Genomic DNA, 26,087 nt, shown 5'->3' with positions numbered 1-26,087 from the left:
AACCACGGCAGACCCAAGCACACTGCCAACTACATCGGAATGTCAACCCTTCGGCCTGTCTTCTACTCCCCCTCCCCGGGGGGTGTCTGTTCTTATCAGAGCAAATCAAAGTGCAGGGTGTATTGCTGGTCCCGGAGAATGACTAGTTTCTGTGGAAGCTGTTTAATGCAGACCCAGAGGCTGCACCAGGTACTCCCCAAGGTACTGTGTGCCCGAGGCATTTGTAAAACTAGTATGTTTTCGGTATCACGCTGTTCCTCTGGAAGAACGGTCTGCGTGGTGGTTTACTTTTCCAGCGTGGTTAGAGCTGGCGTCTCTAACGCTGAAAGAGATTTAGGGCCGATTTGAATTTGTACTGTGGCTCTGCTACGTGGCCGGAAGACTTGGGGCGATTTAGTGATCTTCTCTGCCCCTCAGTTTCCTCCTTTCTGAATTGGGGCTGATGAAACCTACTTTATAGCTCTGCGGCGATGCTGATTATCCAGGATATACAGGATCTTGACTTAGGCATTTGTTGAAGACAGCGTGGTATTGGGGTTAAGGTCGTAAGCTTGAGTCAGTTTGTCATCGTGCAAATCTTGGCTCTGTTCTTCTCTAGCCGACCCGGCCGAGGATAAGTCACAGCCAGTAAAACCTTGGATTGCGAGTAACTTGTTCTGCGAGGGTTCCACAAGACGAGCAAACGTCTCTAACAAATTTCAACTTGATAAACGAGCGATGTCTTACAATAACGAGTAGCGCATGACACTGGATGTCACATGATCACAACTGAGCCAACGGTTCTTCTCTGTGTGTGTGTGTGTGTGTGTGTCTCTCTCTCTCTCTGCGGGATTGTGGGTGATTGTCTCCCATGCTCACATGCTTGGTCTCAGGTGCAGTGTTTGGCAGAGATCCGTGATTTTTCAGATCGTTGGAAGGTGCCCACAGCTGGCCCTGGTGTATCTTTTGTCCCTTCAAGGCCCCTACGGACAGCCCTTTGCTTTTCCAGACAAGAGTGAGCTTAGGATGCTCTGCTTCCTTCTAGGTCAGGTGCCCGCAGATAGAGACCCTTTCCTCTGCTGCCTTACCGCCACGTACATTAAATACGGTGTAAGACCAGAGTTTATTGATACTCTACTGTAGGCAACATCCATTCGTGATAGTGGAAGTCGTCCTACACGATAGCCCTCCTCTCTCTGGTCTCCCTCACACCAGCCACGAAAGTTTTCAAAGGGAAGTGCAGGTGAACTTGTATTTTCTTTGTTATTTTGTATTCTGTGACAGGATTGTAATCATTTTCATAGGACTATTTTTGGGTTGTGGAACGAATCATCTGAGTTTCCGTTATTTCTTATGGGGAAATTCGCTTTGATAGACGAGTGCTTTGGATGACAAGTATGTTTCCGGAACGAATTATGCTCCCAAGCAGAGGTTTTACTGTAACCTCTTTGTGCTTCAGTTGCCTCGTCTATAAAATGGGGGAACTAATAGCTACCTCCATCATAGGTTTGTCAGAAGGGGTAAATTAGTTAATAGAATGAAGTACACGGGACAGTACCTGGCACACGGGAGATCTTTACTAGATGCTAAATATGGTCATCATCATCATTACCTCTATTTGTCAGCCTGCAGTATCACTGTTTCCTGTGCTCACTAAATCGAGACTGCCTTGGAAGATTAGACAGCATCTCATTCTTCTTTATATCTTCTGAACCTGCCAGATAGCAGGTACTTAATCTTCAGCTATCTGGAATGGTTGAATTAGTGAGTGAAGGAATACCATCATGCTTTCTCAGATTTACCCTTTCCCCCCTCTCAATTTCCTCTGGAACAGTCTCTTTCTGCCGTGACTCACATGGCTTTTGCAGCTGGGTTGACCATGTTTTTTAGAACAAAATTTGGGGTCGAAACTTGGTCTGAAAACAGAGCAGTCTTGTTAAATCCATGCTGTGCTACTTATAGTCTGATATTCTGCCTCCCTTAGATATATGTCTCCTCCCCTACTTACCTGTGAGGTAAGGGATTCTGTCTTCTTCCTCTCTAGTCTCCAGCACTCAGTGTGGAAACTAGGACATAGTAGGTGCTCAGTTAATGATTGTTAAATTGAACAACATGTCTACAGGTCTCTGATAGATGAGTTCATCCTTATCATACTTCATCCCAGATGGGAATAAAGAGCTACCCTTTTACACCAATGATGGTTTCAAGATCATTAGGAGCTGTGGGATCTGAATCTGATAAACTTTAAAGTAATGCATTTTGAACCTCAAATGAGGCACAGTCTGTATGAAAGGGAAGAACGCGAAACAAGACGTTTGAAAGAATTGTTCCATAAAATTAGATGCTGCTGCTTTTCTTTAGTGGTTGTTCTTTCCTCCTACCGCTTAAAAACTACATACCTATCTTACTTCTTTTTCTTTCTTGGTCTCTCCCGAGTCTTCAAATGGCACATTAGATCGGAAATAACGCATTCGTGCTCTGCAGTCCCTGGGCAAGGAGCGTCAGCAGGGCAGTTTTACTCATGTTGTATCTTTCCACCTGGAACGGCATGGAAATACATTCTCTAATTACACTCATTAGAAGGCTGATGAACGCCTCCGTTTGGAAAAAGCCTTTTTCATTTTATTCTCTTAAGCAGTTTCTTTTCATTTGTGTCATGTATGCGGTTGACAGTTGCCATTTATAGACTCCCTGGCTTTAAACAATCGGTTTCATTTTTCATGTAACCAGACATGTGTCGTGTAAAATTGTGACTGTAAGGAGAGGTCATTTTTCAGTCTACTAAAGATACTCTCCTTTTTACTGTTATTCCTGTGAGGATTGAGTGTGGCTGCCTCCTGGTAGCATATTAAGGCTGCAATATTTGTCTAGTTTTAGGAATATGCAGCTCTTTCTTCTTTGAGTTTGGTGTAGCATACACGTAAATCGAATCCTGGTAGAAAGCTCCCTTGTGAACACATAAAAATAATCTTTATTATTGTGACAGCTGATATATGTACATTAAAACATTTTTTTTTAACGTTTATTTTTGAAAGAGACAGAGACAGAGACAGAGTGCGAGCAGGGGAGGGGCAGAGAGAGAGGGAGACACAGAATCCGGAGCAGGCTCCAGGCTCCGAGCCATCAGCCCAGAGCCCCATGCAGGGCTCGGACTCACGAACCGTGAGATCATGACCTGAGCCGAAGTCGGACGCTCAACTGACTGAGCCACCCGGGCGCCCCCGAAAGAGCACGCAACTCTTGATCTCGGAGTGCTGAGTTCGAGCCATGTTGGGTGTAGAGATTCCTTTTTTTAAAAAGTGCTCGTGTCAGTGACTACTAATGAAAGGGTACCAGGTTTCTTTTTAGGGTGATGAAAATGGTCTAAAATTAAATTGTGAGGATGGTTGCACATTGTGAACGTACTGAAAACTATTGCATCATCAAACAAATGAATTCTATGATACGTGAATTATACCCATAAAGCTGTTGTTTTAAAAAGTACTCATGGTCCTCTTTTACCAGCTCCACTGCTTGCTAGCTGGCTATGTGACCTTGAGCAAGTTGCTTTCCGTTCTCTGCCTTGACTCCCTCACCTTTACGTGGTAAGTACATAGAAGCAGCTTAGAATTGTGCTTTGGAATGTAAGCCCTCAAAAATGCCAGTGCTGGGGCGCCTGGGTGGCTCAGTCGGTGAAGCGTCCGACTTCTGCTCAGGTCATGATCTCATGGTTGTGAGATCGAGCCCCACATTGGGCTCGGCACCAACAGTGCAGAGCCTGCTTGGGATTCTGTCTGTCTCCCTCTGTCTCCTCCTGTCTGTCTCTCTCTCTCTCTCTCTCTCTCTCTCTCTCTCAAAAATAAATATCAACATTTTTAAAAATGCCAGTGGTTGTCATTGTTTTCCTATGTCTGTAGAGCTCAGAAGAGAAGTCCGGACTAAAGATAGCTCGTTTGGTGCTAGCACGTAGATGATAGTTAAAGCCACTCATGTGGATTAGGTTACTTAGCAAGAGCACACAGAGTAGCGAAAGACAGAGCTGAGGACTGAATCCAGGGAAACACCAGCCTGTGGTCGTTTAGTGTGGGGGCCGGACAAGCAGATTTGGCAAGGGAGACTTACAAGGAATGTCTAGAGAGGTAAGAGAAGGTGCGATGTTCTGGAAGCAAAGGAGAAAGCACTAAGAAGGAGATGACAGTTTACTAGTGTCAGTATTAGAAAGCTTAAATACGGACATGTCCGTTCAATCTGGCAAGTTAGAGCTGTGGGAGTATGGGGGCAGGAAGCAGCTTCCGGACAGCAGGCTGAGAGAAGGAAGAGAAGGTGAGAGAAAGCGTCATTCAATGATTACTTGAGCTCCTACCATGTGCCAGTGATCAGAACAAACCCCAAATCCCTGCCCTAAAGGAGCTTTACTTTGTTTTTTTGTTTTTTTGTTTTTTTTTAGAGAGAGAGAGAGAAAGCACGAGCTGGGGAGAGGGGGGACAAAGAAAGAGAAAGAGAATCTCAAGCAGGCTCTGTGCTCAGTGCGGAGCCTGACATGGGTGGAGTTCAATCCCATAACCCTGGGATCATGACCTGAGCCCAAATCAAGAGTCAGACCCTCAGGGCGCCTGGCTGGCTCAGTAGGTTACGTGTCCGATTTCAGCTCAGGTCGTGATGTCACGGTTTGTGGGTTCAAGCCCCTCATGGAGCTCTGTGGTGACAGCTCACAGCCTGGAGCCTGCGTTGAATTCTGGGTCTCTCTCTGCCCCTCCCCCACGCTCATTTTCTCTCTCTCTCTCTCTCTCTCTCTCAAAAACAACAAAACATTAAAAAAAAAAAAAAAACTTGAGGGCTCCACCCACCAAGCCACCCAGGCTTGAAAGGAGCTTTACTTTGAATACTGGGCCTTTGTAGGGCAGGAGTGAGGTAAGGGTGAAACGGGTTCTCTATCAAGGAAAGTGTGTTTGTGTTTGAGAAAAATAAGGACCTTAAGTTAAGGAACCAGGGGGAGATAGAGTGGATGTGAAGCAGCTGACAACATAGGGGAGATGGGATCATCATTGGTGCCAAAAGATGGGAACATGGAGATCAGGAACATAGGGGGAAGCTCATTAGCGGTGTTGAACAGGCGAAGAGGTCCTGTCTTCTGGACCGAGGGAAACAGTTGATGTGCACGCACAAGGAAATGTGAAGAAAGGCCCACCAGTTGCCCGTGAGTTTTTTAAGGGATATAGGAGCAAGCTCACCCACGTAGAGAGGAGTGTGGCAGGGGGCTTGAGGAGTCATGGAGCTTTGGAGGTCGAGCGTAAGTGGAGAGTGGGATGAACAACACCTAAGTTTGTGGAGTGACCCCGAGGAATTTGTAACGGCATCATTCTTCACGTTGGTGTGGTTTCATCAAACCTGTTCTCTGCTTCCTTCTTGCAGGAGTAGAGAAAGCAGTTTCTGAGATTGGTCCTAGATGTAGGGCTTTGTAGGCCAATTATGGCAGAAGGCCACTTTGGGAAAGAATTGAGGGAGCTAGTGAGAGAATAGGTTCCACGCGTCAGCACGATGTTCAGACTTCATAGGGAAGTGAAAGGAAGGAGTTTGAGAAACAGGGTGGGATCAAGAGACTAGAGGTTTTTAAAGAGTTTTTGTAGTGCGAGTGAAAGAGCTGAAAAGCTGAGAGGGGGGAGAGAAGGAGAGAGAGCGAGAGAGAGCTGCTGTTCTTTGAGGTGTCAGAGGTGAAACAGTAGGCGATAACAAATCCCAGTCCGTCACCAAAGCACAGTTGGCTAGAGTAGAGCAAAGATGAAGATCCTCGGAGCACAAGCGTGGGACTTGAAAATCTAGGTTTCTGGGTGAGTTGTCCATGTGAACTATGGAATTTCTAAGGGTGTGGCAAGAGTTGGCCTAGAGAATAAGGACTGAAGGCTAAATTTCAAAGTCTCCAGTCGATATCACTATGTGACCAGAGATGATAGATAGAAATGATGAAGGTCACTAGAGATAAGGAAGTCCAAGAACTATGAAAGGAATATGGAGTACATTGTTCACATGAACATTAAAATTTCATAGGATGATGGCAGGAGATGGGATGGAAAGGCTGCCAGTGACCCAGACGAAGGGAAACGTCCAGGAGACATGATATCCATAACGAGGAGAGGCGAAAGCTTGTATCTCCACATGGCGTGAGCCCAAAGGGAGGACTTTGCATGAGGTTGGATTAATGGCCTGTTTAAGCCACAGGAGGTGAGAGAGGTTGACTCATACCCCTCTGGGAAAGAGTCTTCAGAAGAGAGCCAGGTGTCCCCAAATGCAGCGGGCCATGTGCCCACTGAGCAGCACCTCAGCCATTGCTGAGGCCTGGGTCCCCCTGAACTGCAAGCTTGACTTTAACGTATGCCAGGCGTGCCTTTGTTCACTGCAGTGTGGACGAGGGCGTGGAGGAAGGAGAGTTTTCTGAGGCCCGTGAGGACCTGGCTGCCCTTGAGAAGGATTAGGAGAGGGTTGGAGCGGATCGTGCTGAGAGAGAGGGTGAGGAGGAATATTTAACCTGGCTGCCGCAAGTTTACACTCCATCGCCTTGGGACGGTCTTCTTTCTGTTCTGGAAGCTGTCCGTCGTGGCCCTAACTTGTCAATGAAACATGGTTCTATTCAAAAGAGAAAGCAAGCCAAGTCTTTGTAGGGAAGGTTTCCTGATGTTAAGGGTGTAGACTGTGATTAACCAGGATGGCGGAGCGGGTAGCCCTCAGTTTAATCCGTGGGTTAGGAGAGAGGGAAGGAAGGGGAACAGTGGACTTAGGGGCAGGAGGTGGAGAAAAGGGCCAAGTAGTAGCAGCATGAGGATGGGCAGTTGGGTGGGAGACCTGGGTTGGACTAATTGGTTTGGAGGTTGCCAAGTTTTGGGGGATAAAGACATCTGCAGGAGATGCCAGGCGAGTAGCCCAGAGTGCCAAGGGAGAACCTCCCACCAGCCCTTAACCTCCGCAGTTGGTGTCTGGGTCTGAGCCTGACTAGAGTTCGAGTTGATGTGTTTCTTGCCCCAAACCCTGACGTTCATTTTATTTAACTAACGTGAATCCGCTTTGTTCGAATTACAAATTGTAACGATAAACATGTTGTTTTAGAAGTGTAGCCAAAATCCTTAGTTTTGGTATACTTTGTGTTACTTTCACATTTAATTTTTTCCCCCACTGTATTGAAATTTGGTTGGCATATAACATTGTGTAAATTGAAGGCTTACAACGTGATGATTAAAAAAGATACATATATATATACACATATACATATATACATATATATATATATATATATATATACACACACATGATTACCACAATAAGATTTGCTGACATATCCATCACCTTGCAGTGACGTCTTTTTTTTTAAAACAAGCTTTAAATGTTTATTCCTGGGAGTAAATGAAGAAGTCTCTTCATAGTGTTTTATGGTCACCCTCAGAGCCCAAATCCTGTTTTCACTATAGCAATTGGGTGGTTGGGTGTTTATTCATCTAAATAAATATCCATTTATCTATTTATAAAGAAAACAAAGAATGATGGCAAAAGTAAATCTTACGAGTTACCTGGTGGATTGCATTATGCCACATTTACTGAACTCAACTTTACTTCAACATTTACAAAACCAGTTTTGATTAGCTCTTTAATCCTGATTATCAGGTAGACTTCAGTCTACTAACCCAGGTCCAGTGGTGATTATTAGGGAGATTTATAGCCACAGATACCACAAAATTGTACAATGTAGCTGTTTAGGAATTCTTGGGGGTGGGAGGTATTATTTAAGAAGGTAAATCTTTCTCCTGTTGGTCATATAATATACCAGGTAACAGCTAGAGGCTGAGGTCAAGCGATATACAGTCCTTTACTATGAACCTTTAAGTATAAATATATAAGATAATCTTACTTTTGGAAGAGCACATTAAAATTAGAAGGTTCGTAGTGACGTTTATATGATAGAGATTATCACACGGCCTGAGCAATCCGGAGTGGCCTACAACTTTCCTCTTGCTGTCGGAGTTTCTTTCTTGAACTTAATTATTCACAAAGCAAATCCATTCACACATATCAAAGATGAATGGGACTGCCTGCTTGGCAAGCATAAGCATGTTTTAAAAGCGATTCCAAAGATTCGCAAAGATCAACTGTTAAACACATTAACGGGAAAACAGAACTATTTCTGGCGGTTTCTCTAAATCTAAGCTCTGGAGGGATTCCTGATTGCATTGTGCCCCGTAGTGCGCCCCCCCCACCCCCCCCCCCCCGTCCGCCGGGAGCCACATTTTGTGAATGGGAAAACAGGGTGAAGCATGAGGCTTCTGTTGAAAAAGCCTCCATGTTTAGCATAGGAATGATGGTCATCACTGTGCTCTCAGCTCTTCTGATGCTCTTTAAATATTTGTTTCACTTCTAGAAAAGGACAGGGCTTTGGTTTTGGGGGTCTTCCCTCTGCACATATTAATTGACCTGGTTTGAAAGGACAGTAGAAGGTGAATGTCAGAGGCCGGCTGTTTCCAGGTCTAACCTTGTGGCCCTGTCTGTGTCCCCAGCAGCTCACTGCTTCTGAGGACCTTCTTCCTGGGATGGGACGTTTTCTCACCCTGTCTGCCTGCATACGTGCTTTCCTGTCACTCTCAGCACCCAGCCTTGTGCTATTTCGTCGTTGTGGACATTTGATTACACTTGCTGTTTATTTCTGCTTTCAACCTAGTGCCTCAGCCAGAGCCCTCCCACTCTCTGATACTCCCTGAATTCCAACCCTAAGCTGAGTCATTTATCATAACCTTTGAGGAGCCTTTTGAAATTCGCTTTAGTTCTTTTTGCAAGCATTTTGAATGACCTATAGGTCTTCTCGTTCCACTGAAATCCTGAGTAAAGTCATAATGTACTGTTCTGTTTTATGCTCCTGTGCTAATTAGGTATTATCTGGTCAGTGTGGCATAGGTCGTTTAAGGAAATATTCGTGATCATTTTGATTTTATAAGCATGCTTTTTTCCCTCTGCTTCCATTTTACAAAGATTGTATCTCTGTTTTTATTCTGGTTGCGCAAATGTTCACATTGAATTCATCTGTGCCACCGTATTGCAAGTATAATAACCCTGAAGATATATTTCAGTTATCTGTTTTAGGATTGCATTTTTTTATGTGGACATTTTTTTTTATCTGTGTTGGAAGCAACTGGTTAGTGGCAGCAAAGAATTTCCTATTCCCCTGTGCTATATAACAGCAACTAACATTTGAGTATTTAGTGTTTGAAGGCCCTGCCTCTTAATTGTCTCGTAAGTTACCAACATCATCCTCATTTATATAGATAGGGAAATCGAGACATGATGTGGTTAAGGAATTTGCCCAAGGCCACTTTGTAAATAAGTGGCAGAACCAGAATTTGAACCCATGTATCTGGCTCCAGAACCCACATGCCCAGCCAGCATGCTCCTCTTCCTTCCCCATCTCTTTGGAATATGTATATTTTTTAATGTTTATTTATTTTTGAGACAGAGCGCACGTGCGTGCACAAGTGGGGGAGGGGCAGAGAGAGAGAGGGAGACAAAGGATCCGAACCGGGCTCCAGGCTCCAAGCTGTCAGTACAGAGCCCGATGTGAGGCTCGAACCCACGAACCGTGAGATCGTGACGTGAGCCGAAGTCAGACGCTCAACCGACTGAGCCACCCAGGCGCCCCTGTGTAACCACTTTGAAACCTCTTGGTAATTTCCAGGCTCTCTGAAAGAAGGTAATTAGAATGAAAAGGTCAGAATGCCTCTGAATTTTGAACATCAAAACTACACCCATTAGAAGATATTTATGACACGGTTAAACTTTGAGACTCTAGTCGTGGTCAAATCATATCCTCATCTCAGCTCATAGTTTGATGATCCTTGGTGATCTCAAATGCCTCTAAATGGTATAGTGATCGTGGGGCCAGGCTGTTTAGTCAAATGATGAGCCATATTGATTTGTCTGTACTCCTGTCACTCTGTCCATCTATTTTTCTATCCATCTACAGAAGTCTTCATCTCTTTATAACACACACTCAGGTGTGGCTTATCCTATTAATTTTTTTTTAATGTTTATTTACTTTTGAGAGAGAGAGGGAGGCACAGAATCCAAAGCAGGCTCCAGCCTCTGAGCTGTCCACACTGAGCCGGACGCGGGGCTCGACCTCGCAGACTGTGAGATCATGACCTGAGCCGAAGTCAGACGCTTCACCGACTGAGCCACCCAGGCGCCCCTAGGTGTGGCTTATCCTTATTGAGGAAGCAAATCACGAATGTATACTCAAAGTATCAGACACAGAGGTTTAAGAATCAATGGCTAATCTCCTCGAGGGGGAAGCCAATATGTAAAGGTTTGCCAGTTTTATGTACCTACAGCCCTCTGAATGTTACAGGGTCTCTTGATGAGACGGCTGAATTTGGCATAGTTGAACCTTCAGTTTACTTTCACGGAGACTCGTGCAGGTAATTTCAGTCCAGGAGAACAGCAGTTGGGAATAAACTGAGATGCGTAGAAAATGAGGAGGGAGACCAGTTTGGTAGGAGCGGAGCCTTCTCGCCGGGGATGACTAGTAGAAAATGTAGTTGGAATGACTAGGAAAGGTCAGGCTGTGTTAGAGAAGCCCTGAAACCAAGCACGGTACATGACTACAAGTAAAATCCTGTCACTGTATCCAGATTCCGGTTTGGGGGCACGGCACGTGTGAAATATATAATCGACGTGGAAATGAATCTGATCATGGTCGGGATTAAAAGAGGCCAGAGTTACCCAAGGCTCTGACGTGCATCAACCTGGAAATCTTCCCAGGCCGACTCTCCCTGGCCTAGTCAGCCTCTGCATTTCAGCAGCCCCCCTTCTTCCTTCCTGCTTCCGTGGTCACGTAGTGTGCCCCGCATGGCTTTGAACGCTCCCTTCGCTTACGTCCTTCCCGTGTTCTCCTGTCAACCCCGTGAGATGAGACGCCCGCATTGGGGTGCGACCCCAGCTCAGAGGCCAGTGGGAGGTAAGCATGCAGAGGACCAAGGAGCGAAGTGATTGGGGTGTCCTCCAGTCTGCCCCTGCTTGCTGACTAGAGACCTGCCATGGTGGTGACTGGTGAAAGAGTGAGATGAGGGTGAAAGCCTCTGACTGGCAGGGGGGCGGGGGGGGGAGGGGATCGGTAGCCTTGGAGGGGGGCAGGTGGAGGCAATGGCATTTCAAATGTGCTCATGTACTCTGGGCAAGGCCAGGTGTGGGGGGCCGACGGAGCCAGGGGCTCATCTTCTTTGCGTGATAACCAGAGATTTCTCAGTCTCGGGAACATGGTTAGCCAGGGGAAATAGGAAGAAAGAAGGATTTTTCCTAGGGAAATTACCACTTAAAAAAAAAAAAATCCATTATTTGTCAGCTCCAGAGCATTTAACATGTTCTTTCTTTCTTTCTTTCTTTCTTTCTTTCTTTCTTTCTTTCTTTCTTTCTTTCTACTTTTCTCGTTTCTACTTTTCTAGTTTCTACTTTCATACTATCAGAATGGCTAAACATTTTGGTAAGTCGATTTTCGTGACTGAAATAGACCACTTGTTATGTGTTTGAGTTGTTTCCCACAAAAGATCCACTGTAGTCTCAGCCTTGGGGTAGCAAAAACTGAAGGGAGGAAATTCACTAGGATGGGTTTTGAGCATTGATGAAGGAGAGGTTTTCCTTACAGCTGTGCTGCTCTTCAGTGTTAGGTTTTAATCTTCTTATTTGAAGTTTCATTTGAACAAATAGCTTTCTTTCCCAGCCCCTTGTACCAACAGGCATATCAACCTGAAAACTGCTGAAAGAACTTACTAGTCTTGTTTTCCACTCAGAGGAGGATATTCGGATTTGGGGTTGATTTCTCGATAGCGTTCTTACAGACTGGAAGCTGCAATCTAAGAATTAGTGGTGCCGGTTACATGCTGCTGTTGATTCACTTACGAGTAAACCCTTTGTGCAAGCTTCATTACAAGTTGTTCTCCCAAAGACTATACAAAAAATATCTGTTAATCACTGAGATGTTATTTTCAAAAATGCAGTTCATTTTCTGGGGTGCCTGGGTAGCTCGGCTGGTTAAGCGTCTGACTTCGGCTCAGGTCGCGATCTCGCCGCCTGGGAGTTCGAGCCCCGCGTCGGGTTCTGTGCTGACAGCTCGGAGCCTGGAGCCTGCTTCGGATTCTGTGTCCCCCTCTCTCTCTCTGTCTTTCGAAAAGGAGTAAACATTAAAAAAAAATAAAAGTAAAAAAAAATGCAGTTTATTTTCACTTCCAAGAAGCACAGGGATAATCTTAATATTGTATAAACGTCCTTTGACAACTTCAGCAGTCTTTTGTGTGGGGGGACTTTCTATATGTCAGTGATATTTCTCTCTGCTCTGCTTGCAGAAATCAATGTTGCAAAAAATACCCTGCCCCAGTTTATGATTATTAAATGAGGTAGACTGGGAAAGAGCCCAGCACATGGCTGGCTGACTGGAATTGTGTTTGCCTTGGACCTAGCCTCTGTTCCATAGTGCATACTAGCTGGATGACGGGCCCTCCTGAAGACCTTCTATACCTTGGCCTTGTACGTTATGGCAGGTTATGTCCATGGAAGTCAAAGTAATAGAAGTCTAATCTGATTTTCTTCACAGAAACAATATTACATTGAGGATTATATTGCTGGCCTGATGCCTGACTTTTTTTTTTTTTTTTTTTGCCAGAAATGACCATAACCACCATGTTTAATCAACTGTTTAATCAACTGGAAATGATGAATCTGAATACTGCTCTGCATAAAATTGTCTGAAGTGTATATAGATCAGCTAACAAGGCATCACAATAACCAGTCACATTAAATTAGTGTTTAATGAGCTTGTCTACCGACAGAGTTCTTATTGTCACAATCATGGCCTTGTTTTTTATTGAAACTAACCAGAAGGTTTTAAAAAAAAAAACACACTTTCTGCAAAGTCAAGGAATTCATAAAGGGTTTCTTGGGCAGAATGTTGGAGGAGAATTTAGGGGACACTTGGAGTTACGGCTTTTTGAAAAGCTGAGTTGAGATTTTCTTTTTGCTTTGTTCATTGTAAATTCTGTGTAGCAGACATAGATTTTGGAGAAAAGGTCATTGGGCTCTCTTCATTTGAGTTGCCATCAGGGAAGGCTTTCAGGCGAAAGTGACAGCTGAGAGATCTGAAGGGTGATTACAGGTTAAGACGGTCAAGGTCTCGGTCAAGGTCTCGGAGAGGGGCTAGTATTCCGTGTGGAGTGAAGCGGGGGCGGGGCCTGGGGCTCACCTAGAATGGAAGGAAGGCCAATGGGCTGTAACTGAGAAAACAAGGAGGAGAGGCTGGGGGCGCTACAAGGCTGGAGGAGCCAGAGGAAGAGACCTGACTTGCAGGTCAGAGTAAAGTTTTTAATTTTCGGTTTTAAGATCAGTGGGAGACTATGAAAGCAGGGGACTGGAGGAGTGATCTGATCAGGCTTGCGTTGTTGTGTGGTTGTGAATGTGGTCCTGGCCGGGTCAGCTCTCAGGACACTGCACGGCCATCATTCGTGGTACTTAGCTGATTTGTAGAAGTATTTGTTTCCTATCTGGTCTCCGTCACTACACTCCGAGCTCCTTGAAGGCAGAGACAGCGTCACGTTTTTATTCATCACTATATCTGCAGTGTCTTGCATAGTAGGGACTCAGTAAACATTGGTTGAATGGATGCATCAGCCATATTAACAGCTTTGCCCCTTGACCTGCTATAAGGCAAGAGTGTTAACTTTTTTTTTTTCTTTTTTATTGCGGTGAGGTTCACATAACAAAATTCGTAATTTTACAGTGAATGATTCAGTGGCATCTCATACATTCACATGTGAAGCCACCAAATCCATCGTGTTCTGTAGCATTTTCATCATCTCAAAAGGAAACTTCATAACCATTTACGTAGTCACTCCCCAGTCTCCCCTCCTTCCAGCTCCTGACAACCACCAACTTGCTTTCTGTCTTTATGGCCTTACCAATTCTGAATATTTTATATACATGGAATCATGCAATATGTGACCTTTTGTTGTCTTCTCTCGCTTAGCATAATGTTTGTAAGGTTCATTCATGTTGTGTAGCACGCATCGGTACTTCATTCCTTTTTATGCCTGAATAATATTCCATTCTACGGATATACCATATTTTGTTTATCTGTTGATGGTATTTGAGTGGTTTCCGGTTTTTGGCTCCTGTAAATAAATCGTGTTGCTCTGAACATCAGCGTACACGTTTTTGTTTGAACACCTGCTTTCAATTCTTTTGGGATGTAGACATAGGAGTAAAATTGCTGACTCATGATAATTCCTTGTTTAGCTTTTTTTTTTTTTTTTAAAGTTTATTTATTTATAATCTTTACACCCAGCGTGGGGCTTAAACTCATGATCCTGAGATCAAGAGTCGTATGCTTTACTGACTGAGCCAGCCCGGTGCCCCCCCCCCACCTTGTTTAGCCTTTTGATGAACCACCAAACTGTTTTCCACCTTTAAAATGCATGAGTGAACCTCCCCTTTATTTGCATTGACTATTTCATGTTTTGGTACCTCGTCACATCGTTGCTCAATATTATGAAAAGTTACAGTGAAGCTCAAAGGCACACTGGACTGAATTGGATTCTAAATCCATAAAATCAGTATCCAGCATCATTCTAAGAAAGGCTTGGAACTATTAGGAGAACCCCACCTTTTCCCGTTGCCCACATTTTTAGGATCGAAGATGAGGTCTAAAATCCTGACATCTAAAAAAATTTCTTCCTTCTGAACGTATGTGTTGCTTAGAAACTCTTCTCTTTGGGAGGTGTCTTTTGAGAGTTGCGCCGAGAATGATCAGGAAGCCCCATGCAGTCTTACAGCAGAATGTTCTCATCACAGATAATTTTCTTTTGGTTTGACACATTTATCTTTCTGCCTTTTCCTTTCTGTTTCCCTTTATTCCTCTTTTTTAATTTTTTGAAGCGAACTGTGCCCAGCACCCAGGGAAGAAACGTACCTGCTTGCTTTTGGTCTCGGGCAGAGACTGTAGCAAATGTCGGGGAACCAAACAGGGACACAAGTAGGCCATCTTAGGATATTCAGATACCCTGTAAGATTATTCCTGCCCATCCACAGTCATCAGTCCACAGTCCACCCGTAATTGGCCTCCATTAATTAATAACGGTTGAAATCTGCAGGTGCACTTTCATTTCTGACCTTTGGGAATCATCTGTGTTCTGTCGGGTTCTGCCATTTTTTTCTACCCTTAGCTAATGCTGTCATTGTTTTCTTTGTTAGTGTTTAAAAAGTTTTACATCATATTAGAGTTTACAGAGTAGAGTAAGAATAGACTTGGAAATGTATTAACACATTTGGATACACATATGCCCTTTATAATGAGAAGTAGAGTGAACTGCATTGTAGTCGGGAGAATTCTTTGTGCGCATTTAATTATCGAGTATTCGTCATGACTAATCTGCCGTGTTCCACTGGGCAACAAACACTTAATGCTATAACCACTGTGTTGTTCCATGATTTAGCTAAAAGTGTTTTTCCTGTTCAAAGCTTGCCAGGTATTTTGAATGTTGGCTGTAAATTCTTATAATTGTTCTAAATACCCCCTGTGTGTGCTTTGGAAATATCTCATTGCTATTTTCAATCATGTACTTGAACAGAACCTGAAACTACTGCTTGTCCTGTTTGGTAAAAAACACACAAAAAATGTTTGGTCTGGGGGTGGTATGACCTTTAATGTTGAGTAGTGCTTGTTTTTGAGAAGTCATAGATTCTGAATGTGTCTGCTCTAATACAAATTCTTTCCAGTGGACTTATATCTGGGTGTGTGTTTCATTTTATAGTAAAAACCCTTTGTAAAGGTAAAATTTGTAATTCTAAGTGGTTCATTAATTTTTCTAATTGTGCTTATGGTGGTTAATCCTAACCTGTTCTAATTTGAAGTTGTTTACACCCTGGATGCTGGGACATGAAGTCCATCCTATTTTATCAGAAGAACAAACTGTCTCCCTTGGGTAATAGGCACATTTGAGGAGGAATACATTTTTTCACATGTAAAGGTTACCATTAAAGCAGGTGACACTGTGGTGCTTTAAATGGGCATCCTTAAAGCCCCCAAAAGCTAATGTACTTTTTAGCGTACCAAAATTAGCACCCTTAGGACACTCGAGTCTTTCCCTGGTCTTTGTGACTTTTCATGTTTCCTTTATTTTTCTCTCCTTTTCTACTTTGAAGCTCACAAGTACATTTCATCCTGAATACATTATCTTCTCAAGTGTATTGGTTTGTAAGTTACTCTTTATCCTCAAGCGGATAATCTCTTTCCCACCCTTGAACCATTTTTTTGGTTTGTTTTGGTCCATGCCGAAGCCAGGTGGCAAATGGTAACAACATCCAAAGCCACATTTCATGTTTTATTGCTAGAAATCTGGCCCCAACTCCCGTGTGTCCTTTTAGATTATTTAGTCAAGCTCTCCTTGCGTTACCTGGGAAGAAACCGATTCTGGGACTTCCCCAAGACACACACAGACTAATCGGGGGAAGGCAATTAGAACCAAGATCTCCTGGTTTCTTGCCTCTCATAATTAAGCCTCAGAAGCAGAAGCACCCACTTGGGATCATAGCCAAACACTTAATTTTCCTTATCTATTTTTGGCATACTCGGAGAGAAATTGTCACAAATTTAATAGTTATCTCACCTCATACTCTTGAGTGCTTTGCCGATATTCCTGATTGTGAAGAAGTAGGAAATAGAATAGCATTGCCCAGGAGGGAGGATTATACAAGCAGCCTTTCTCCTTCTCCAAGGAACCTCATTATTGTCCCACGTAATGCAGTTTGGGAAACGTAGCGTGATGTAGTCTCATAGTCTTCCCAGTCCATCTTACAGTGGCATTTCTAGTTGGCATCACTTGAGGGCATATTAAAGTTTCACAAATCCATTTTTATGGTACACAAGTAATAATCCACACAAATAACACAATGAAGCCATAAAGCCATATTTATTTGATGTGGTCTTCTTTCTTCCATACATACACTGAAAGTTTACATTATGTTTCAAACATATTGCTAATTTCTAGTCTTTTAGGCATGTTTTAGGAATAATTACAGGTCACCCGTTAAATTTATAGCAGCGCCCAGATCCAAAGCTTTTGGGGGGAGAGAAGGGAGATTTCGAGACCATATCAGTAGTGTCAGTGCAGTCCCCCAGTGACCATGTGCTCTGCCACAGAGGGGGGGGGTGATCTGCTAATTTTACATCCATGGGGTCAGATCAACAGTTCCAAAGGACGAATGGCTTCTGTTATTGACAACAGCCTCCAGGGGCCTCCTCGAGTGCCCTCACTTGTGGTCCGAGTGCCACCTGCCCTCCTCCCTGACCAACTGTAGTCCTCTTTGTGCAGATGAAGGAACAGTGTTTTCAGCACCGAGCACTGTCTGCTAATGGGCCATAATTCACCGTGCTGCACTGTGGAGGGGTGACATCAGAATTGCCTGGGCCCCTGCTGTAGAGCCAGAAGCCTTCTTGCTATAAATAACACATCTACACCCGAATTACGTTGAAGCCGTTGCCTGGTTGTGTGCTAACCCGGTTCCTGGAATTTCAGTCTTCACGTAGTTGGTTAGTATCTGCAAGCTTCATCCTCTTCTCAAGGAAATAGGCTTTCCGATCCTTTAAAGTGAACCCTGGGTGTCTTGCTAATCCTACAGCAAGCCGTCTTTTAAGTTACGTGAACCTATTTTACTGTTAAAGGAAGCGGGGGCTCACCTAACTAAGCCATAGGTGTGTGTATAATGTCGCTAAGCATAGGTATCGACAATACTTCCCAGGGCCACGTCTTTATTGCTTCTTCTGTTCCCTCCAAACCTTGCCCTAAAAGCCGTTGCCTATAGGGAAGGTGCTGTTTTCAAGCACAGACTTCTTTAAGACGCTGTCATGTTTTTTTTTTTTCTTAATGTTTATTTTTGAGCCAGCGAGCGAGAGCCAGAGCACGAGTGGGGGAGGGGCAGAGAGAGGGAGACCCAGAATCCGAAGCAGGCTCCTGGCTCCGAGCTGTCAGCACAGAGCCCGATGTGAGCCTCAAACTCACGAACTGCGAAATCGTGACCTCTGAGCCGAGGTCGGACGCTGAACTGACTGAGCCACCCAGGTGCCCCTAAGACACTGTAATTTGAGCCAAGAAGTTGCCTCGAGAACATGGTTGAATGGAAGGCTAGAAATACTTAAGCGAAGAAGTGGCTACCTTCTGCGAGTCTTGAGTCACAGCTCAGAGCCCCCCCCCCCACCCCGCCCCGTTATTTTCTTGGTTGTTCAGCTCAGCCATCCTCCATAATGGAATTTTGGGTTTTACCTGCCTCTTTTGTTGGGTATGTTAAAACAACAGGTATAGCCTGGATGTGCTGTTTAATTACATTTACAACCTGGCCTTTTTTTTTTTTTTTTTCTTTATAGCGAGTTTGCTTTCTGTATGATATTTAACAATACCAGAGGGAAAAATGCATTCACTGGTTTCACTGGACATACTCCAGCATGTATTTGAACTGTTAGACCTTTCCAGGAAACTTATTCTCACTTTAAAAAATAATGGTGCCATCATTGAAATGGGAGATAAAGCCCTGTTCAGGACTTCAGGTACCTCTTTTACAATATATTTTTTTGCTCCAGCCAGGGTTTATTTTCTCTCTCCTTACACTGTAATGAGAATTCTTCTCTGGTGACCTAGAAAGTGGTATTTGGATGAGAATTTGTCTCTTCTAGGTAGTGATATTGGTAAAGGCATTTTTCTCCCTAATATCCATCCAGGGGTTCTTTTCCTTGCCATTGTTAGGTGTTAGGTATTACTGTTTGCTGCTGAGATAAAACTTCCTTACCTGTGAGATCTCTAAAACGTGAAGAAAATCTTCCAGCCTTGAGGGGCTTTTCCACAAAAACCATCTGCTAAGGCCATATATATATTTGGGTACACATTTCTGAAGCATTTCCGTCTCTCATGGTAGGGTATCCTAGAGAATATCTGCACTGTATCTCTTCCTCTTATACTGTTTACCTGCCTAGAACCCAAAGTTCAATTGACCTTTTGTCAAAAGTTTGGTTTTTAATTCCACTTCTTGTCTTGGTCGGTCTGTCGTACGCATGGGTTAGAAAAGAACTCTGCGAGATGAGAAAAATACTGTGTGGTGCGAGGGACTCATATTTTTAAAGGATACTTTAAAGGCAAAAGCTCCAGAGGCAAATCGAGTGTTGGGAGAAGAGTAACAAGATGTCCAATGGTGTGAAACAGAGGCCACGCCACCAGAACGCTGCTTCAGAGTCGTAAGGAACAAAGCAATCTCCTAGAACTTGCTTGGCCGCCTCCCTTGGAGGTACAGAAACTTGCAAGCCACAGTTGGCTGTCTTCCCAAACTCTGGGAAACTTTACAAGGATCACAGGGGGTGGGTACTAGTTGCTTGATAATCTGCAGCGTTTTCTCTGGGACTTAGCTGCCATTGTGCTAGCAGATTGTCGCGTGTCACAATGCAGATGGTCCCATCTTTCCCTCCTGCCTCTGAGGTTTGTGATCTATATTTTTACTCCGATCTCTTTTCGGCCAGGTCGGGCTTAGCAAGATGATCAGCCAGCCTCACCGTTCCTACCCGGAGAAGTCCTCTACCTCTTTATTTAGAGTTTGTAGGTTTAAGTGTTTGGAATGCAAGGTGATGTGTAGATATGGATAGTGAAAGTGAAAAGTAGCGTCTCAGGCCTTACCGACCTGTGTGCTCAGTTCATCTCCCGTTAGGTTTGTGTGCATATTGTCAGGCCCTAGTGTAAGAGAAAGTCTGTCAACAAGGGAAGTGGAGTTGCTGATCCCCGGCCAGAACTTTAAGAACCTCATTGACTCTCTGTAAATGGAAGAATCTGAATCATGAAGAAAATTGTTAGAATCCTGAGTCACTAAACGCTTACGGCATTTTGATCTATCAAGTATTAGCCATCCTGTAAGACAGCTGGATTTCATCTTTAGAGCCGCGTTTCTGTAGCCCTGAGGTCCTTGAAGTGAGGGCATGGTGGGAAGGGGGACCAGATGGAGAACACTTAGAATTGATTGCCCCTGATGAAATTAAACTGCTCAGTGGATCACATTTGGATAATCAAAGTCTAACTCTTGAGATTCCCAACAAGGCTTTTTATGGAGGTCCTGAGTATTGTGGTTGCTGATTGAGGTTTTTGTTTTTGTGGGGTTTAATACCCATTTCCTGTATAGCACATTCTATTCACTTAAGTGTGCCGCCGTCAGGTAATGCCTAACTAGAGACCATCTTTGTGACTAGGGATGTGCTGTAAATATTCAGTTGTCTTTTGGTCGGCTATTTGAGAGTTTGGGTTGATATGACCATAAGTAAGCCTTAATGGCAAGAAGACATAAAATGTCTTGTCTTGGTCTGGCTTCACTACCTTTGGCAAAGGAGGGAGACAGCTTAATCACTTAAGAAGATGCAGTGGAAGCAAAATCTGAAAAGTGTGATTTTCAGGCTCCTTTTAGAGTTATGACTATAAATTACACATCAAGATTATTCTTCTTGGCTTGTTATAATGGAGTGGGCTTGGAAACCTCAGCAACGTGACCACTGAATACATTGTAGCAATTTTAACCGGGAGGCTTAATACGCTGGAAATGTTCCCTGGCAGCGTGGTGACCCCATCCCGGCACCTCCCCCCTCCAGCCCTAGAACAGAAACACTGACTTTTAGGAGCATTTTAATAGATGCCTGAAATGTTGCTGAAACGCTAGTTCATTCTTTCAATTTTGAGTTCATTTGGCCTTTTTAAGACTGATTATGCCGTTCAAAAATACTAGTGCTTCAGAAAGGAAAATAGCTTTGGGGCTGGGGTGCCGAGAACAGTTTTAAATCATTGCCAGGTTTTCAGAATTTTAATAATTCGTTTTTGTTCATTTATGCGCAGCTACTTAACATTCGCTTTAGTAACTCACAAAGAGCAGTCTGATGACCAATAAAAATAATGGTGTAATTGCAAGGGACGATCTAAATAATTGATGGGAGATTAACCACATGCCAAATAAGTATTGAAGGAGAATCTCATTTTGTGAGCAGCTTAAAGTGATTGGAGGGGGGGGGCACTATTTGAGGGTTATTTGTATTTTTACCCTCTGGAAAGCAAATTGTTTAAATTATTATAATTACTTTAAAAACGTCGGGGCGCCTGGGTGGCTCAGTTGGTTAAGCATCCGACTTTAGCTCAGGTCGTGATCTCAGGGTCGCTGGTTCCAGCCCCGCCCTGCCTGGGTCACAGAGCTTGCTTCAGATCCTCTGGCCCCGCCCATCCACCTCCCCCTACCCCGGTCCCCGCCCCCAATCGCCCCCAATCACGCCTGCTGGCAAGTGCATACTCACTCTCAAAAATAAATAAACTTTTTTTTTTTAATGTAGGGTTATGGCTGGTGTACTAAAAACTTGTAGACTCTTAGTTAAGAGCGATCACTAATTCAAAGAGAAAGAGTCTGTAGCAGTTTTCACAGGCATGGGCTGCAAATTAGAGTTGCCACCTAGGGAGCTTCCCGAAAAATTAAATATTAAATAAAAGACCCAGGCATCGGTGTTGCGTTTAAAGCCAACGTGTGGCCAGAATTAAGAACCACTGATCTGTGACTTCGTGAAAAATTTTAAGTCTGCAAACACCTGGAAAGGCTGGGGACATGAGCTGTTTTAGATTCTGTGCCAGGTTTTATAGTGACAGTCTTGTATCGAGGTCTCTATTTTCTTTCAGTTCTTATTGAGTAACTGGTCTAGAGGCAATCAAGAAACAGATTATACTTTCAACAGCTTTCTATGTTTTATGACTAGCAAAGGAATGGATTTTAGGATGATACTAGTTGAATAACAGTGTCCTTTAACTCTGATTTTTATTGAGACACTATGTTTTGGTATAAATTACTTACCTTTGTTTTTCCCTATAATATTCAGTTCATTCTATGGAGGTATAAATCAAGGGTACAAAAGGGTGGCGCTTTTATCTTGAGGAAAAAAATTGAACTGCTTTCTCTATTAGCCCATGTATTATAGATGCGCTTTTTAATATTTTTCCTTACTTTTTATTGTAGTGTATGATGTGTCATTAGAATAGAATCCGTGCCAGCACATTTCAGTTTTTTAAAATGCCATTTGTAAGGACATTTGGATGGGAAGCACTTCAACACAGGATGGACTGTTAATGAATTAAAATTCATCATGAGGTGGCGGGAATCATATCCTCCCACTCCACACTACATCGTGTGCCATCCCAAAGGGAGATTTTTTTTTTTTTTTTTTAATGATTCCTACTTGGAGTTTCTCTGCCCTCGCTAACGCACCTACCTTATTCACAGTCACAGGAACTAAAACCACTACATTGGCAGCAAGCGGAAAATTACAGTGAATTTACACATGAGTTCAGCGCTGCCATTTTTATGCAAACTAAACAGCATTATAAGCTAGAGCAAATTCCACCAGAAATTGCAGGTTCTTCAGATTTGAGGGTGAAGCAGGCCTGGAAAAGTCGTCTATTTCAGCTCCAGCCCCAGTCCCAGGCAGCTGCAAACCCAAACCTGCCGGGGCTGAGGAGACTTTGCCCTTTTTTAAAAAACCCTCAGTAGACGTTATACAACTCCTCTCGGGCCCCGTTTTCATCATCTAACGATGATCACTGCCAGGACCCTCCCTCCCGCGCCCTCCCAAACCTACACAGCAATTTCAATCCGTTTTCTCCCAGCTTCATAGACATAGAAGTCACGTAGGCCTTATTTGAAAGTGATCAGAGAGATAATGCATGGGGAAAGCTCTTGGTAAAACCGAAAATGCCACTCACATGTAGGGAATTCATAAAAATATGACGGACCTCAGAAATTGTGTTAGGCTTGTCCCTGCCTTTTGTTCTCTGGAATGCTATTAACTGCCAGAGAAGAAAGGTGAAGACCACTCAGAAGTGGGGAAGTACTAGTTTATTTTTGTTTTAAGTTAATAAGTGGCCACTGTTAACCAAGGGGAACAATGTATGTTGGCAGTGCAGGAGACATCCTGCTTCACTGACCCTCTGCCTTTCCTTTTTCCTCTTCCTCCTTTCCCATTGGTAGAATGGTCTGACAACTGGCATAAAACGTAACTCTTCCTTATTTACTCTACCGTCGTGTCTTGGTTGCATGAAAAACTAACCAACCAGACAAATATTAAAGGTCGTAAATTGCAGTGTGTGTATGTACTTGACAATTTCTGTAATTCAAATAAATCTGTACATTGTAAGGTTCGGGTCTGTTGTAGAGACTGAGCGAAGACTAACTTACAATGGAAGGTGAGGGTAAGGGTGAATCAGAATGAGCTAGACTTTAGCAAGGTGTACTCGCTCTTTTTTTTTTTTTAATGTTTATTCATTTTTTGACAGAGAGCGAGCACAAGTTGGGGAAGGGCAGAGAGAGAGAGAGAGAGAGAGAGAGGGAGGGAGACACAGAATCTGAAACAGGCTCCAGGCTCTGAGCTGTCAGCACAGAGCCCCACATGGGGCTCGAACCCACGAAGGGTGAGATCCTGGTGAGATCATGACCTGAGCCACCCAGGCGCCCTGCGGTGTACTCCCTTTCTGTTTACAATTTGCAAAATGGATATTATGGAAAATTTAGTGCTCTTCTCAGTAGGCTGTGTCAGACCCTGTATATTACAGTTGCAAACAAAGAAGTCAGTCCCTGAATCAAAATGTATATAGCTCCCATTCTGATAAAGGTGTTGTTTACCGTCTTCCAGGAACTGTTGGGTCTTATAATGCCCTGTCTTTGGGCAAGTGGGTAAGTGGCTATGCTGCCTAGCACGGATACTGACTGACTTTTTCCAGATTGCCATGGGTAGAGATTCTGTTAGCCCATGCCAGGGTAGATTTCCAGAAGTTGCCCTTTTTATATACAGCTTAAATCTCTCCTACTTCAATTTATCCCAATACTTTTTGATTGATTCCCTACAGAGTTTGAAAGCAGTATCCCACTACATAATCATTTATCTTTTTTTTTTTATTATTATTATTTAAAAAAAAATTTTTTTTTTCAACGTTTATTTATTTTTGGGACAGAGAGAGACAGAGCATGAACGGGGGAGGGGCAGAGAGAGAGGGAGACACAGAATCGGAAGCAGGCTCCAGGCTCTGAGCCATCAGCCCAGAGCCTGACGCGGGGCTCGAACCCACGGACCGCGAGATCGTGACCTGGCTGAAGTCGGACGCTTAACCGACTGCGCCACCCAGGCGCCCCTACATAATCATTTAATAAGCTGAAATGAAAATAATGAGTCAAGAGGTCTTATTTATACTTTGGGGTGATTTTTACTTAAAAAATTTTTTTTAGTGTTTATTTTTGAGAGAGAGAGAGAGACAGAGCATGAGCAGGGGAGGGACACAGAGACAGAATCTAAAGCAGACTCCAGGCCCTGAGCTGTCAGCACAGAGCCCAACGCATGGCTCGATCCCATGAACCGCGAGATCATGACCTGAGCTGAAGTGAGATGCTTAGCCGACTGAGCCACACAGGGGCCCCTATTTTTACTTTTTTAATTGAAAAAAATAATAATTTTCCCTATAATATCAATATAAGATACAAAAATTCAGATCGAAATGCATCCTTTGGGTGACATTTGGAGAACTTTGCAAGCTCTAAGTAATCTTGCTTTAAAATGATTATTTTGGGGTCAAGGATAGGAAGGGGAATCTTTGTGCCTACCTACTTTGAGTAAGTGACGAATCACTAAATTATGCTCTTGAAACCAGTATTACACTTTATGTTAACTAACTAGAATGTAAATAAAAATTTGAGACAAAAAAATATAATGGAAATACATACGTGGATATTGGTTCCTGTCCTTTTTTTGACTTAAATATATGGTTGTCTCAAACACGATAATATAGTACCATCAAAGGAGACTATCCCCAATTTGTATAAGAAAATGTATTACCCTGATTTAAGATAAGAAGCCAGTAGCGGCCTGGCAGTTCGACTGGGGAGCGGTGGGGGCTGCTGGGAAAGATGGTACTGGAGGGCGTGGCCCACATCGCGAAGGCATCGTGCAGGTGCAGCTTCCGGCATATCAAAAGTGGCTCCCTGGCCTGAGAACATTACCAGGATCACCCAGCTCGCAGTTGCAGTTCTTGCCTTTCCTTAGTATACTTTCACCACTTGGCTACGTTGCAATTGGTCCATTCCTCCCGGAGGATAAAAACGATGGAAGGATAGCTTGATTAATCTTAAAATACAAAGGGAAAATCCCAAAGTGGTGAATGAAATAAACATTGAAGATTTGTGTCCTACTAAAGCAGCTTACCATAGGCGATGGCGTTCTAAACCTTTCCTGCCTGTGATGGTTCACATAAGAAACACAATGAAGTGACAGGAGGTAATGTGGGTCCGCCGATACTGAAGAAGAAAGAAGTATAAGAGGAATGAATTAGGATTGGATTCAGTTGTGCGCTGTTGTAAAGTCTTCTAACAGTAATTTTTTTTTTTCATTCTTTGTAGATAGAAGATCTTTGAAATGGTGGTCTTAATCATTGCTCTTGGTTGAGTATTTCTGCCAATTTATCTTGTGTTTCTGTTCGATACTTTGTATATTCAGTCATTTATATAGAAATTAAATTGTACAGGGGCGCCTGGGTGGCGCAGTCGGTTAAGTGTCCGACTTCAGCCAGGTCACGATCTCGCGGTCCGGGAGTTCGAGCCCCGCGTCGGGCTCTGGGCTGATGGCTCAGAGCCTGGAGCCTGTTTCCGATTCTGTGTCTCCCTCTCTCTCTGCCCCTCGCCCGTTCATGCTCTGTCTCTCTCTGTCCCAAAAATAAATAAACGTTGAAAAAAAATTTTTTTTAAAAAAAGAAATTAAATTGCACAATCCTTTCATTCTTACTTCAGTGTACCTTCCTAAATAAAACCACCACTCTTGGTTTTAATTAACTGAGAAAAATCTAAGTTTTTGGCAATGGGTCCAAAGCGATTCCTTTGAATATCAATATTTTTAATAGCATCTATCCGTGAAATTTTTCTCCCTACACTGTTAAATGTATTCTTTTTCAGTCCTCTTCTGTTTTGATCATTTGAAGTGATTTTTCCTCTTTGACCTTCCACACTCCTTTCTTTTCCAATCAATAAGA

General features: G+C 43.5%; 1 protein-coding gene and 1 pseudogene across 1 annotated transcript in view; both read left to right on the top strand.

Annotated features, from left to right (window-relative positions):
- The window catches only part of ATP11C (ATPase phospholipid transporting 11C), a 174,206-nt gene that overhangs the window by 55,049 nt on the left and 93,070 nt on the right, over nucleotides 1-26,087 (top strand). The window lies entirely within an intron of this gene.
- Nucleotides 4,194-25,429, top strand: LOC124514041 (CDGSH iron-sulfur domain-containing protein 2-like; annotated as a pseudogene).

This window comes from Lynx rufus, unplaced genomic scaffold, assembly GCF_022079265.1.
Source record: "Lynx rufus isolate CCGP_SWC_20201006 ecotype Redwood Valley unplaced genomic scaffold, mLynRuf1.p SCAF_19, whole genome shotgun sequence".
NCBI lineage: Eukaryota > Metazoa > Chordata > Mammalia > Carnivora > Felidae > Lynx > Lynx rufus.
The sequence above is the reverse complement of the archived record's forward strand: the minus strand, read 5'-3'. Positions and strand labels throughout refer to the sequence as shown.